The 13,533-nt window shown below is 34.9% G+C and overlaps 1 long non-coding RNA gene across 1 annotated transcript; it reads left to right on the top strand.

Moving 5' to 3' along the window:
• Positions 1 to 4,082: 4,082 nt before the first annotated feature.
• Positions 4,083 to 6,942, top strand: LOC140178143 (uncharacterized). The gene is made up of 4 exons (XR_011870386.1): positions 4,083 to 4,269; positions 4,361 to 4,415; positions 4,503 to 4,660; positions 6,615 to 6,942. It is a non-coding gene; the product is annotated as an uncharacterized lncRNA (long non-coding RNA).
• Positions 6,943 to 13,533: the final 6,591 nt, after the last annotated feature.

The following is a 13,533-nucleotide window of genomic DNA, read 5'->3' as shown; positions in this document are numbered from 1 at the left end:
CTCCAATATTAAAAAAAAAATCCGCCCTCTCGAAGAGGTTTTTTTCCTTTTCTTTGGGGAGTGTTTCTCATCAACAACAATAACTTGGTTAAAAAGAAAATAAAAGAAATTAAAGTGACTTTTGTAATTTCATATAATTTGTTTTGCTTAAATTTTGTTCAACTCAAACCAATTGTCAGTTGTTGGCCGAATTTTGCATCAATGATCTCGATTTGTAGAGTGAATGAAAATTCTCTAAAGAGTAGCACAAGGATACTATACAGATGTTCAAAGAAGTGAATAAAAATAAAACAAATTCATTAATTGCAACAAAGGTCTTTACATATTTAAACACTTTGGAAATAAGTCAAATTTGTGAAACTTAAAAGAAATGATAAAACCGGATGAAATCATCTAACAAATGAGTTGAGTAAACGATTCGATAATAAAGAAAACAAAATTATGAACAAAGAATAAAGTAGGCTAAACTTTAAAATAATATGAATGAACTTAGACGACAGAAAAGTAATGAAACTATAAAGAAAATAGCTCCTAACATTCACATGATGATCTTTTGTAAAAGTGATATAATATAATTTAACAAAACATTTAAATTCAACCTTTTTTTTTTTATAAAATTTTGATATTATAAACTTTAAAAATGTTATTTGTACACTAAAATCAGCCACCAATGATATTTCAACATGTATTTTATATTGGTGGCTGACTTTAGTAGCTGATCTTGGTGTACGCGTAGTATTACTCGATAAACTTTTTTTACCAGTGTTCCGTCCTGAGTGCGCCGAGGTATGTGACTTCCGAGTGATTGCTCAGATCCCTGGTTGAGCTATACGTCGTCCAGGGGTTGTTGCAGATTAACCTCGGTCCTCTGAAACACGGTGGCGGGAGTACCTGCACAAAGCACTCCGACGCTCAAGTAAGTATGCGAGTTATGAGAGAATGGAGAATAATAAAACTAGAGTGAATTGCCTGACCTGTGACTAAGCTGGTCACTCGTATATATAGTGATAGCTTTTAGGCGGTTATTCGTATTAGGTTTGACAAAGTCTTGTTTACTATTATCTCGGTTGCTGGAGTTATGGTAGTTTTAGTTGGAGAGATTTGCGGAAAAGTTATCTCAGTTGATTTGCTGATTCTGATTCCGGAGTTGTAGGTAGAGGCCGATTTAAGGGGAACGGATCATAGCCCCCAAGGTCGAACTGTTTTGAGAAGCCGAGTTATAAGCAGGTTGACCTTAATCCGAGTTATAGTTCGGAATCAGAATCAGTGGAAGCCCCAAGGTCAACCTTGTTTATTAGTGGCTTGAAAAGCACCTTAATCCGAGTTATAGTTCGGAATCAGAATCAGTGGAAGCCCCCAAGGTCAACCTTGTTTATTAGTGGCTTGAAAAGCTGGTGACCGTGGGTTGTTGGTGGGCTGAGGTATGGATGGGTCAGATCTTTTTCGCGGTTGATTTGAATTTATCGGATAAGTCGGTTAGCAGAGCAAAGCACGTACTTCATGTACTCCGGATGTAGGACGTGTTTATTTAGTTTTAAGCAGATTCCAATTTATAGGTTTACTTGAGCCGAGTTATAGCTAATGGATCATAGCCCCCAAGCTCAACCAGTGGTATTTTCATGGTGATACGACGGGTTGAGCTTATGAGTTTTTGTGGTGTTATAAATCGAAATAAATATAGCTCGAGACGATAGTGATTGTAATCATAGTTCGGAATGGTGATAGTAATGGTAGTAGCCCCAAGCTCAACTTGTTGTATGATAATTGTTCTGTATACCATTTGATGCTTTGTAATAGTTTAATCAAAAAGGTATTTTTGATTTATAAGGAGTAGAAATATTGATGAGGAAAACAAGATAGGTTAGTATGTTGGTTGTTGTTGAGTTGTTTGGAAAATTGGTGAACCGATATAATAGTTCGGTTTAAAATTGAGCATAGCATAGAGGTTGCCGAGAGTTCCGACTCAGGCGCCGGGTTGTTTTGAAATGAGTCCGATGTATAGATGTCGGTTTGTTTGAATTGAAATTATAAGTCAGGAGAGTATATCTCTCGATCGGAGATTCATATATGATTTTGAAGATTCGTGGCGGAGCGATTTTATCTTGTATTAGATGACTTATAGATCAATTAGGAATGATGAAAATTACAGAAGAAAAAAATAATAATAATAATAATAAAAGAGTACAGATATTTCATTAATGAAGAAATAACACATACACCTGTTAGGCTAGTCTTTGTATATGAGAAAGTACAAATTGTCCGAGTTATAATCTGCATGGCTCTGGCTCCTTTTTTTTTGGCATGATTGTATTACCTGTATACAAGACTTGGACGTAGAAATGTATAATAACTTGGACGTAGAAATGTATAATAGAAAAAATAGTACCAGATATACTTAAAAAGAAAGTCAATCAACAATGAAAGACAGATTGACGATATACAATAAAATATAACATGTCCAGTGTTGATATATGAAATGGTAAGATACATTAAGGTAAAATGGTTCAATTATATAGGTTAGTGCATTCTTTATAAGAGGCCATGTAAAATAAAAGAATTATATAAGCGGGTAGGTTAATAGAATCCCTTTGTTCGGGAGCAGAATAATTGAAAAAAGATAATAAAAGAATTATATAAGCGGGTAGGTTAATAGAATCCCTTTGTTCGGGAGTAGAATAATTGAAAAAAGATAAAATAGTATGAATTAAATACTGAGCAAAATAATAATTATAACAATGACAATGTAAACAGAATGAGAAAAACTTGACGTAGGTTGGCTTAGATTTATATATAATTCAACTCTTGGTTATATATCAGAAATAATAAAATCAATTTATTTAATCAAATACCTGCATAATTATGCTAATTCGAAATTTCTAATGAAAACATGGGAACTGTAAATGTAAATATGTAGTTAAAATTATGTACCGTTAAATAATGTTACTAGAGCATTTAAATAACGTTACTAGAGCATTTGGCAGAATTTGATTTCTCTATAGATGGGTTTGGAGTGACTATTACCATATAAGAATAAGTAATTTGCATTTGTGCTGCTTCATTGAAATGCTAGATGATATTACCGGGCATTGTGCCGACCTTAGTTGGGAAAAATAAAGTTTAAATCTTCATCTATGCTTTCATTACCGGCTAATGCAGTTTTTGCTTCTATTTCTTGAGTTCGACTAAAATTATTAGCTTTCAATAATTGATAATAATAAATATAAAGGTAGATTGTTCATGTACAAAAACATAAAAGCTAGATAATAGCAAAAATTGATATATTTTATATCATGTTTATTTTTACATCAATCAAGTTACTTGTAAAGACATCATAATTATTTTTAATTTATTAAGAATAAAAAATCATCAGATATTGTGATGTTATACTAGATAAGGCATAGATAATAAAATTGAGTAGCAAATATTTTTAGAATATGTAAAAAATAATGTATATGTCATATGAAAATTTGTTCAAAGATGTTATAAAAGATTATTAAATTTAATTAAAAAATTTAAATATAATTCCAACATTATGGATATAATTCACGTGTCGCAACTTCGAAAGTACACTCCTGATGCTAGCCATGTGTTAGAACCCGAATCGGTTCAGTTAAGAGAAGATTTGACGCTTCCAGTGGCTCCAGTCAGAATTGATGATACTAGTATCAAACGGTTGCGTGGAAAAGAGGTTTCATTAGTCAAAGTGGCTTGGAGTCGAGGCGGTGTTGAGGAACACACTTGGAAACTTGAGTCGGAGATGCGAACGGATTATCCGCACTTATTCTCAGGTAATTGAATTTGAATTTGAATTTTGTGGGCAAAATTCCCAATTAGGTGGGTAGAATGTAAGATCCGGTTAATTAACGGCTAATTAACCCATAAATGAGAATTTATTCTAGAAAGCCAAAAATGTTATTTTTATGGCTTAATATGATAGAGGAAATTGAGACGAGAATTTCGGTACCAATTTTATAGAAATCGGACCAAGATTGGACCGAACGGGCCAAACCGGGCCAACTGGACCCAAAGTGGGCCCTTGGCCCAACTAAACTAAACCAAAACCCTAGTTTTCAGCACTCTCTCTCCTCATTTGAGACACTAAACACGCTGAAATGGAGGCCATGGAGGGGAGAACACTCTCTCAAGTTCTCTCCCTTGGTTGATCTTCAAACCACCATAACTTTTGATCTAGAGCTCCGATTGCCGCACCGTTTGCGGCCACGCGTTCACCGCGGAGAGCTCTACAAAACCCATACAATTAATCTTGAGGTAAGCCACGTTTTACTGTTCGAAATTCCAGCCCTTGATTTCGAGTTTCATGAGTAAAAATGTTGAGATTTTGGGTTCTTTGATGTTATAGGACCCAACTCTCTTGAAGAAGAAGGTTAATCTTGTCTCTTTGGACCTTGGGTGTGGTAAGATTCTCAACCCTAGTATAATTTGTTGTTCTATGATGTTTGGGTATTGAGATGTTGTGTATGGGTATGATGATTGTGGCTTAGGTTGTGTATATGTGAATATTGGAGCTTGATTGGTGATTTTGGAAAGTTTGGAAGAGGGTTTTGTGTGATAAAATCTGTTCTTGGAGGTGTTGAGACCTTGAGAGCTTGAGGAAAAATGGTTTGGAAGTGCTCCGGTTGAGCTTGGGAAATCGGCTAAGGTATGGTTTTAGTTTCCCGTATCTAATATGTAATGTGGTAGGAAATACTTAGGCTAGAGGCCCTAAGATAGGCATTGAATTGTTGGTGTTGTTGAATGGTTGAAATATATGATGTGTTCATATATGTGATTATGAATATTGATGCCTTGATTGTGTGAAATATGAGAAATGCATGTTGTGATATATGCTTGATGGATGATTGAGGTTGAATTGATGGGTGGTACCATGTTGATGGTGAGTATGATGTTGATTATGTATAATGATGGTTAATTGGAAATGGTATTATTGGAAATTGGGATGAGGAAGGATGTATGACATGATATTGTGTTTGTCCTTTAGCCATTTGATTGAGAAGTGTTAAAATGGTTGGATGTGGTTTTGGAAACCTTGGTAAAGTGTCAATGTGTGAGTTGAGGATGGCTTGTTGTTGATTTTGGTACATTTTGAATGATTTCAAAGAGAAGGATTGAAATTGGCATGTTTGATTGATTTTGAAAAGAGTTGAAAGTGGCTTGTTTTGAAAATGGCACCTTGTGGTTTTGTATGAAAATATAGTTTTTGGGCATACTTTGACGGGACATAACTTGGACTACGGATCTCTGATTTGTGCCAAATCTGTTTAGAAATGAAATTGGATCCAGGATGTCCATGCCGTTCGAAGAACGAGTGAAAAACGATTTAAAATGAGGAAGTTATGTCCGTCGGAAGATTGGGGTTTGAATCTGTAAATTCTGCAGCTTTTAACTTAGAAAATTTTTAGCAGAATGACCCCTCGCGCATAGGCGCACTTGGTGCGTACGCGCCGTTCTTCGAGAAAGCGCCATCCACGCGTGCGCGTGGAGTGCGCGTACGCGTGGACCTGTTTTCATCCCAAAGTTGATTTTTGAGTTTTAAAAGCCAAATTTCATACTTCTAAGCCTCCGATCTCACCACTTATGTCTTAAATCATTATGATATGCCTAGCATGAGAAAAAGGGCTAGTGAATGTGGTAACTTGCGAGTGAAGCAAGGGAAAAATGAATGATCATTGAGGATCAAAGATGATTATGTGAGATGCGGAGAATGGCAGTGGAAGTGCTTGTTGTGCCATAGGCCGAAGGGCCGTAATTGTTAATGAATTGGCTGGTTATGGATTTAACCGTGAGCCGGATGGCTAGATTATTGCCGTGTTACGGCGGAGCCATGTTTATGGCCAAGTATAAATGCATATATGATGTTGATTGAATTGTGAAGGTTTGCACTTCCACCATTGGAGATGAGGGTTTCCCTGGGTAGTAGCAATGGCTAGCCACCATGTGCTCCAGGTTGAGACTCGAAGCTCTTTTGACCCTATGTCGTAAGTGTGGCCGGGCACTGTGAAAGGCCCAGATGAGCTCGCCCCCATAAATATTCACCAGTGATGGTGATGGATAAATATTCACCAGTGAGGGTGATGGATATGGATCATGATTATGATCAAGTTTATGATGAGTATAACTCGAGTTGGGGATGCACGACAGAGGGACAGTCCAATGGCTAGCTACCAGGACTTGTCGGGTTGGCTCTATAACCGACAGATGATATCATCAGCCACTAGGGACAGGCATGCATCATAAGCATACTACATGAATTGTTTGAGATTGCCTATTTGACTGCATATTACTTGCTAATTGCCTAAATGCCTTATCTGTTCCTATTTGTAAATCTCTTGTCTGATATAACTGTGTTTGCTATATTATACTCCTGCTGGTGGTTGGGAGGTCTGAAGGAATTGAAAAGGGAAGTATTAGTTAGACTGAAGAATCTTTAGTCAGTTGCCACTTACGGTTTAGCTTGTTTATAAGCTTTGATATTATCTGAAGGAAGTTCTAGGATTGCCTTCGGCTTTCCTCTATTATTATGTATTATATATGTGGAAGCTGTTACCGTACTGGGGACCTCTAGTTCTCACCCATGCGGATTTTGTGGTTTTCAGATGTAGGACGCGAGGCTTCTCGTTGAGGCATGCTGGAGACTTCTGGATTAGCGAAGATCCTTTGTTCTCGGGACTCTGTTTTGGGATATATATTTTGTTTAGATACTTTTATCTCCATTAAATAATACAAACTGTGATGACTCCTTCTAGAGGGGATTTTGGAGATTAGGTTTTCGGTATTTGTGTCCCTTTGGGTTTCCTTTGGGGTTTTCCTTATTTTATCATATGTATATATTGCTATGCTCGGACCGGTTCTCTTCGCAGCCGGGTTTTGAGTCTTGATATTCTTGTTTTTGACACTCTTTATATATATGATCTCGCGTTAGCTTATCCCGGTTCGTTACGTTGTCGATCGGAGTGTTGCCCGTTCGAGTTACGGTTTTTGTTTACCCCCTTTTTCTACAAAGACTCCTAGTTATAATCAATTATTCATACTACTATACGTACTAAATTTTTGTTTTAGAGGTCGTAATACCTTGCCATCTCTGAATTATGACTTAAGCATAAGACTTTGTATGGTAGGGTGTTACATTATGGTATCAGAGCTAGCCATGTGTTAAAAAGTAAAAAGTTTGTGTGAGCTGTTTTTGCTGTATTGATGTTGATGACTGAGTCAGTATTAGATGTGGATCATCGTAGCAGTGTAGGTGAAGATGACAATCTGATGGTAGATTTTTTAGTTGAGTATATTTCGACAAATAAATTATTGAGTCTGCCTGAGATGTTGAAGATTAAATCTATACATACTACTAAAATGTTATTAATTGAAATGTGGATTGTTTTTATTCAAAGTGTTAAGTTGATATTGATGTGTGGTTGGTCTTCAGATTTATAGTCTATAAATAATCTTATATTTTGGATAAATTGAAACATGCGAAGACGAGAAATAATGATGATGAGCTAAAAAAAAGTTACCAATGCTTTTGAAAAAGAAAGAAAAGGCAATATCTTAGATGGCAGACGGTGATTTGGTTTTTTTTTTTTATTAATTAGCTATAATTTGATTGGTATAACTTAAATGTTTGTTAAACGTAAACGTTGTATTTGTAGGTAAGGATATACCATGAGTAATTGCAATGATTAAATAGATGATAAGGTATTAATAGATAATTTAGATATATATATAAAAATATCATATTAATAATATTTTTATTATTAAGTATAGATACAGTACTCTTTAAGTACTCTCATATATATTTATTATTATGATAAGAAGTTATGTATTTTAATTTATTAGGATTGTAAATTATGAAAAAATAGAAAATAATTAATATAATTCGAGCGTAATTTGAATTATTATAATATAGAACTTATGATATCTGAAGTTTTAAACTATAAAGAGGTAAGGAAACAAAAAGAGTTAGGTATGAAACAATTAAATGCATGCTATTTATTGACCATTACCATTGTAAGAGGTATGGGTGGATCTTGTGTCTTTTAGATTATAAGGCCGGTGATCAGCTTATCATCATGTTGTTGTGTTGCTACTTTCTTCGTCACTTTGGTCATCCGTTGAATTTCAGCCTTAAGAGGCTCATTGGTCACTCTTTGAATTTCAGACTTAAGGACTCAATTTTTTCACCTACGAGAAAGTTGGGATCATTGGATTTTGTGGCTCTGTCATTAATTAAAGACCTGTAAAATGAACGAGAACCAGGAGAGACATAGGCGATAAAAAAGAAAGAAAGAGATAAAAGTAGAGGTAGGGCGAGGTTAAACTCTTCCGGCCCCACGGTGGGCGCCAAATGTTCCGTCCTGAGTGCGCCGAGGTATGTGACTTCCGAGTGATTGCTCAGATCCCTGGTTGAGCTATACGTCGTCCAGGGGTTGTTGCAGATTAACCTCGGTCCTCTGAAACACGGTGGCGGGAGTACCTGCACAAAGCACTCCGACGCTCAAGTAAGTATGCGAGTTATGAGAGAATGGAGAATAATAAAACTAGAGTGAATTGCCTGACCTGTGACTAAGCTGGTCACTCGTATATATAGTGATAGCTTTTAGGCGGTTATTCGTATTAGGTTTGACAAAGTCTTGTTTACTATTATCTCGGTTGCTGGAGTTATGGTAGTTTTAGTTGGAGAGATTTGCGGAAAAGTTATCTCAGTTGATTTGCTGATTCTGATTCCGGAGTTGTAGGTAGAGGCCGATTTAAGGGGAACGGATCAACCAGTATTAGAGACTAACGTAAATTATGAATATTAAATTAAAAAATAAATTAAATAAATTAAAATCTTAAATACTAAATTAAGACAAAAATTTAATTAATTTTAAAAATTAATTTGAGTATTAGCTCCGTTAAAGTTACTTACTTAACATGTGTGAAAGTGATTTAGCAGTTCACACTACTAGCTAGTACATCGGGTAAACTAATAACTATGCCGTAGGTGTATGCGTACTATATTTATATGATCGGTTTCTCACAATAGTCAATACAGGTGTTCTATTGGTTAGATCACTTAAATAACAAGACTTTATAGTTATTATGTGTGCATTTTAATAATTGTATCCACTCTTTATTTTTTAGAATATAATATGAACTATATATTAATCTGACCAATTATTACACTTATACGTATTATTTTAAATTATGTTATTTTGACCAATTTAAAAATTGACAAGTGAAATTATTTTTATTAATGCAAAAAATAATGTTAGAAATGTTGATTATCTATCACTTTTAAAAAATCATTCTCGTGCATCAATGCATGACGCACGATATTACACATACGAATTTTATGTTCAAATTCCTCTAATATCACTTTTAAATCTAAATTATACTCCAATTAATACTTTTATTGATAGATTATCAAAAATAAAATATATATATTCCAATGATATATAATTTATATTGTCGTCTTTTTATTGGATAAATAATTACGTGTGTAATTATATATTTAGTTTTTTGAAAAAGTATAACTTATATGATTAAAATATTAATTTCAATTTAACAAATTAAAATTTTAAATTTTATCCTATACATAGCATGAATTTGTTAGGTGATACGAAATAAAAATAAACAAAAAGATATAAATTGAAATTAAATAAAAAAGATATATTAAAATTGAAATAAAAACAAAAAGGATAAGTTAAAATTGAATTACTCAATTTTTTTATTTAATTTCTTGATGCAATAAGAAATGGACTCCTCAATCTAACTTGCCTACATCATAGTTTGGGAATTAAATCGAAGAGACTCACTTAATCTTTTACCCAATTTCCTGATGTAGCAAGAGAGCGACTCACTCAATAAAGGGGCATTTTACACCTTTAATCACTTAATAACGACTACAATAATTTAGAAGGTATTTATAGCCTCTTATTAGGTTAAAATAAAGAAAATCCTAAGCCCATAAATATAAAGTCCAATTTAGTAACTAAATAAATAGAATCAAAATACATCAAACCAAATTGAATATTATAAAAATATAAACTAATAACTTTTAAATAATACTTGAACTCTTCATATTACGGACATTTGAAACATGTATCACTAGGATTAGTATTTGGCCTATAGCTCAATTAGAGAATTAGCTATAAATAGGGATATGATGTAATAGTAAGGATATGCATAATGTAATTAGAAACTCTAATTTCCCTCTTGGTCCTAATTTTAGGAATCTCTATTCTATTCTCTCTGATTTCTATCTAATTTTCTCTATCTCTTGATACGATATCGTATCAAATGATGTTTTCATTGAATGACTCTCCTATGTTTGATAGTATTGGAGATGGTTACCATTGTCTTATTTTCACATAACAGTTTTGGAATGCTCAAGGAACAATAGAACAACAAAATTTTTTTGAGATTAAAAAATGTCTCAAAGACAGAGCTCTAACATGGTTTAGATTATGAAAAAAATGCAATCCAAATACAGAATATTAGTATTTGATATAAAATTTATGTATTATTATATGCCAGATTTTCGTCCAATATTGCCACTAGAAATTTTTTAGAATGAAGTTTCAGATTTAGATATAGTTTTGAAAGAAATTAGAGCGTACTTGGAGATATATCAACCACAACAACTGCAACACATTACGGGAGAAAAAGAATCAGATTTCTATTTTGAATTCTAATCACAATAGTAACAAGAATCACTAAAAATTGCAGATGAATCACAGTTTCAAATTTCAAATTCAGTGTTAACAAAATTTGCAGGTCAAGTAGAATTTCAAATCTTAGGTCCATAAATTCATTCACAATTTCAAGATTTAATTCCAACATCATCAATCACAATTTAGGATATGGCAACACAAGCCATTTAACAAATAGAAGATTCAGAAGCATGTATCGAGTTATCTACCGCGATCCCAATTGATAGTGACGATGTTGATGGACGAGCAGGATGGCACTACTATGCAACGGTAATGGAAAATTCACGGTCAGAAGCGGTGCCGAAGACGGTGCTATTTCGATGGAGAAGACAAAGCAGCGACAACAAGAGAAGGTGTTATGTTCTGTTATGTTTTCTCAATCATGACCAAGCCACTACCACTCATGGTGGCGGTCTTCCCTTGAAACGTGACAATAAGACAGAACAGAGAAGAAGCGGCACAAGGTGGTTGGGGAGAGTGCATATCAGGCAATCGACAATGCCTTTGACGGTAGAACTCGCGGCGACCAGGGTGCTCTATGGTCGATGGTCGTCGTAGGAGATACAAGAAAGAAGGAGGTTGATGAGCGGATAATTTATACGCTTTTTGGCATTGTTTTTACATAGTTTTTAGTATGATTTAGTTAGTTTTTAGTATATTTTTATTATTTTTTAATTAAAATTCACATTTCTGGACTTTACTATGAGTTTGTGTGTTTTTCTATGATTTCAGGTAATTTCTGGCTGAAATTGAGGGACTTGAGCAAAAATCAGATTCAGAGGTTGAAGAAGGACTACAGATGCTGTTGGATTCTGACCTCCCTGCACTCAAAGTGGATTTTCTGGAGCTACAAAACTCCAAATGGCGTGCTCTCAATTGCGTTGGAAAGTAGACATCCAGAGCTTTCCGGAAATATATAATAGTCTATACTTTGATTAAGGATAGATGACGTAAACTGGCGTTGAACGCCAGTTCCATGCTGCATTCTGGAGTCAAACGCCAGAAACAGGTTGCAAAGTGGAGTTCAACGCCAGAAACAGGCTACAAACTGGCGTTCAACTCCAAGAGAAGCCTCTACATGTATAAAGCTCAATGTTCAGCCCAAGCACACACCAAGTGGGCCCCGGAAGTGGATTTCTGCATCATTTACTCAATTCTGCAAACCCTAGTAACTAGTTTAGTATAAATAGCACTTTTTACTATTATGTTTATATCTTTGGAACATCTTGGGATCATGTTTACTATTATGTTTACTATTATGTTTATATCTTAGACTTTTGTGAGGGCTAGCCATTCGGCCATGCCTGAACATTTATCACTTGTGTATTTTCAACGGTAGAGTTTCTACACACCATAGATTAAGGTGTGGAGCTCTGCTGTTCCTCAAAGATTAATGCAAACTACTATTGTTTTTCTATTCAATTCAACTTATTCCGCTTCTAAGATATTCATTCACACTTCAATATGATGGATGTGATGATCGTGACAGTCATCATCATTCTCAACTTATGAACGCGTGCCTGACAACCACTTCCATTCTACCTTAGATTGAATGGATATCTCTTGGATATCTAATACAGGGGACCGAGTCCGAGTTATTAGTGTCTTCGTGGTATAAGTTAGAACCCATGGATGGCCATTCTTGAGAATCCAGAAAGTCTAAACCTTGTCTATGGTATTCCGAGTAGGATTCAGGGATTGAATGACTGTTACGAGCTTCAAACTCGCGAGTGCTGGGCGTAGTGACAGACGCAAAAGGATCAATGGATCCTATTCCAGTATGATCGAGAACCGCAGATGATTAGCCATGCAGTAACAGCGCATTAGACCATTTTCAATGAGAGGACAGGTGGCCATTGACAACGGTGATGCCTAACATACAGCTTGCCATGGAAAGGAGTAGGAAGGATTGGATAAAGACAGCAGGAAAGCAGACGTTCAGAGGGACGAAAGCATCTCTATACGCTTATCTAAAATTCTCACCAATGAATTACATAAGTACCACTATCCTATTTTATATTTTATTTATCTTTTACTTATCAATTCGTAAAATCAGTTGAATCCGCCTGACTGAGATTTACAAGGTGACCATAGCTTGCTTCAAGCCGACAATCTCCGTGGGATCGACCCTTACTCACGTAAGGTTTATTACTTGGACGACCCAGTGCACTTGCTGGTTAGTTGTACGAAGTTGTGAAACAGAATTAAGAACATGAACGTGCTTATTGAGTTTTTAGCGCCGTTACCAAGGAAGGAATGATCACGATTTCGCACACCAAGTTTTTGGCGCCGTTGTCGGGGATTGTTCGAGTTTGGACAACTGACGGTTCATCTTGTTGCTCATATTAGGTAACTTTATTTTAATTTTAACCTTTTTGTTTTTATTATTCTTATTTTCAAAAAAAATTAATAAAATCATAAAAACAAAAAATTTTATGTTTCTTGTTTGAGTCTAGTGTCAATTTTTAAGTTTGGTGTCAAATTACATGTTATTTTTCTTGCATTTTTGAAAATTCATGCATTGCATTCTTCATGATTGATGAGCGGATATTTTATACGCTTTTTGGGGATAATTTCATATAGTTTTGAGTATGTTTTAGTTAGTTGTTAGTCTATTTCTATTAGTTTTTAGGAAAAATTCATATTTCTGGACTTTACTATGAGTTGTGTGTTTTTCTGTAATTTCAGGTATTTTTCTGGCTGAAATTGAAGGAGCTGAGCAAAAATCTGATTCAGGCTGAAAAAGGACTGCTGATGCTGTTGGATTCTGACCTCCCTGCACTCAAAGTGGATTTTCTGGAGCTACAGAACTCGAAATGGCATG

The sequence above is a fragment of the Arachis hypogaea genome, chromosome 13 (assembly GCF_003086295.3).
Source record: "Arachis hypogaea cultivar Tifrunner chromosome 13, arahy.Tifrunner.gnm2.J5K5, whole genome shotgun sequence".
NCBI lineage: Eukaryota > Viridiplantae > Streptophyta > Magnoliopsida > Fabales > Fabaceae > Arachis > Arachis hypogaea.
Note: the sequence above shows the minus strand (reverse complement) of the source record. Positions and strands in the feature narration are given on the sequence as shown.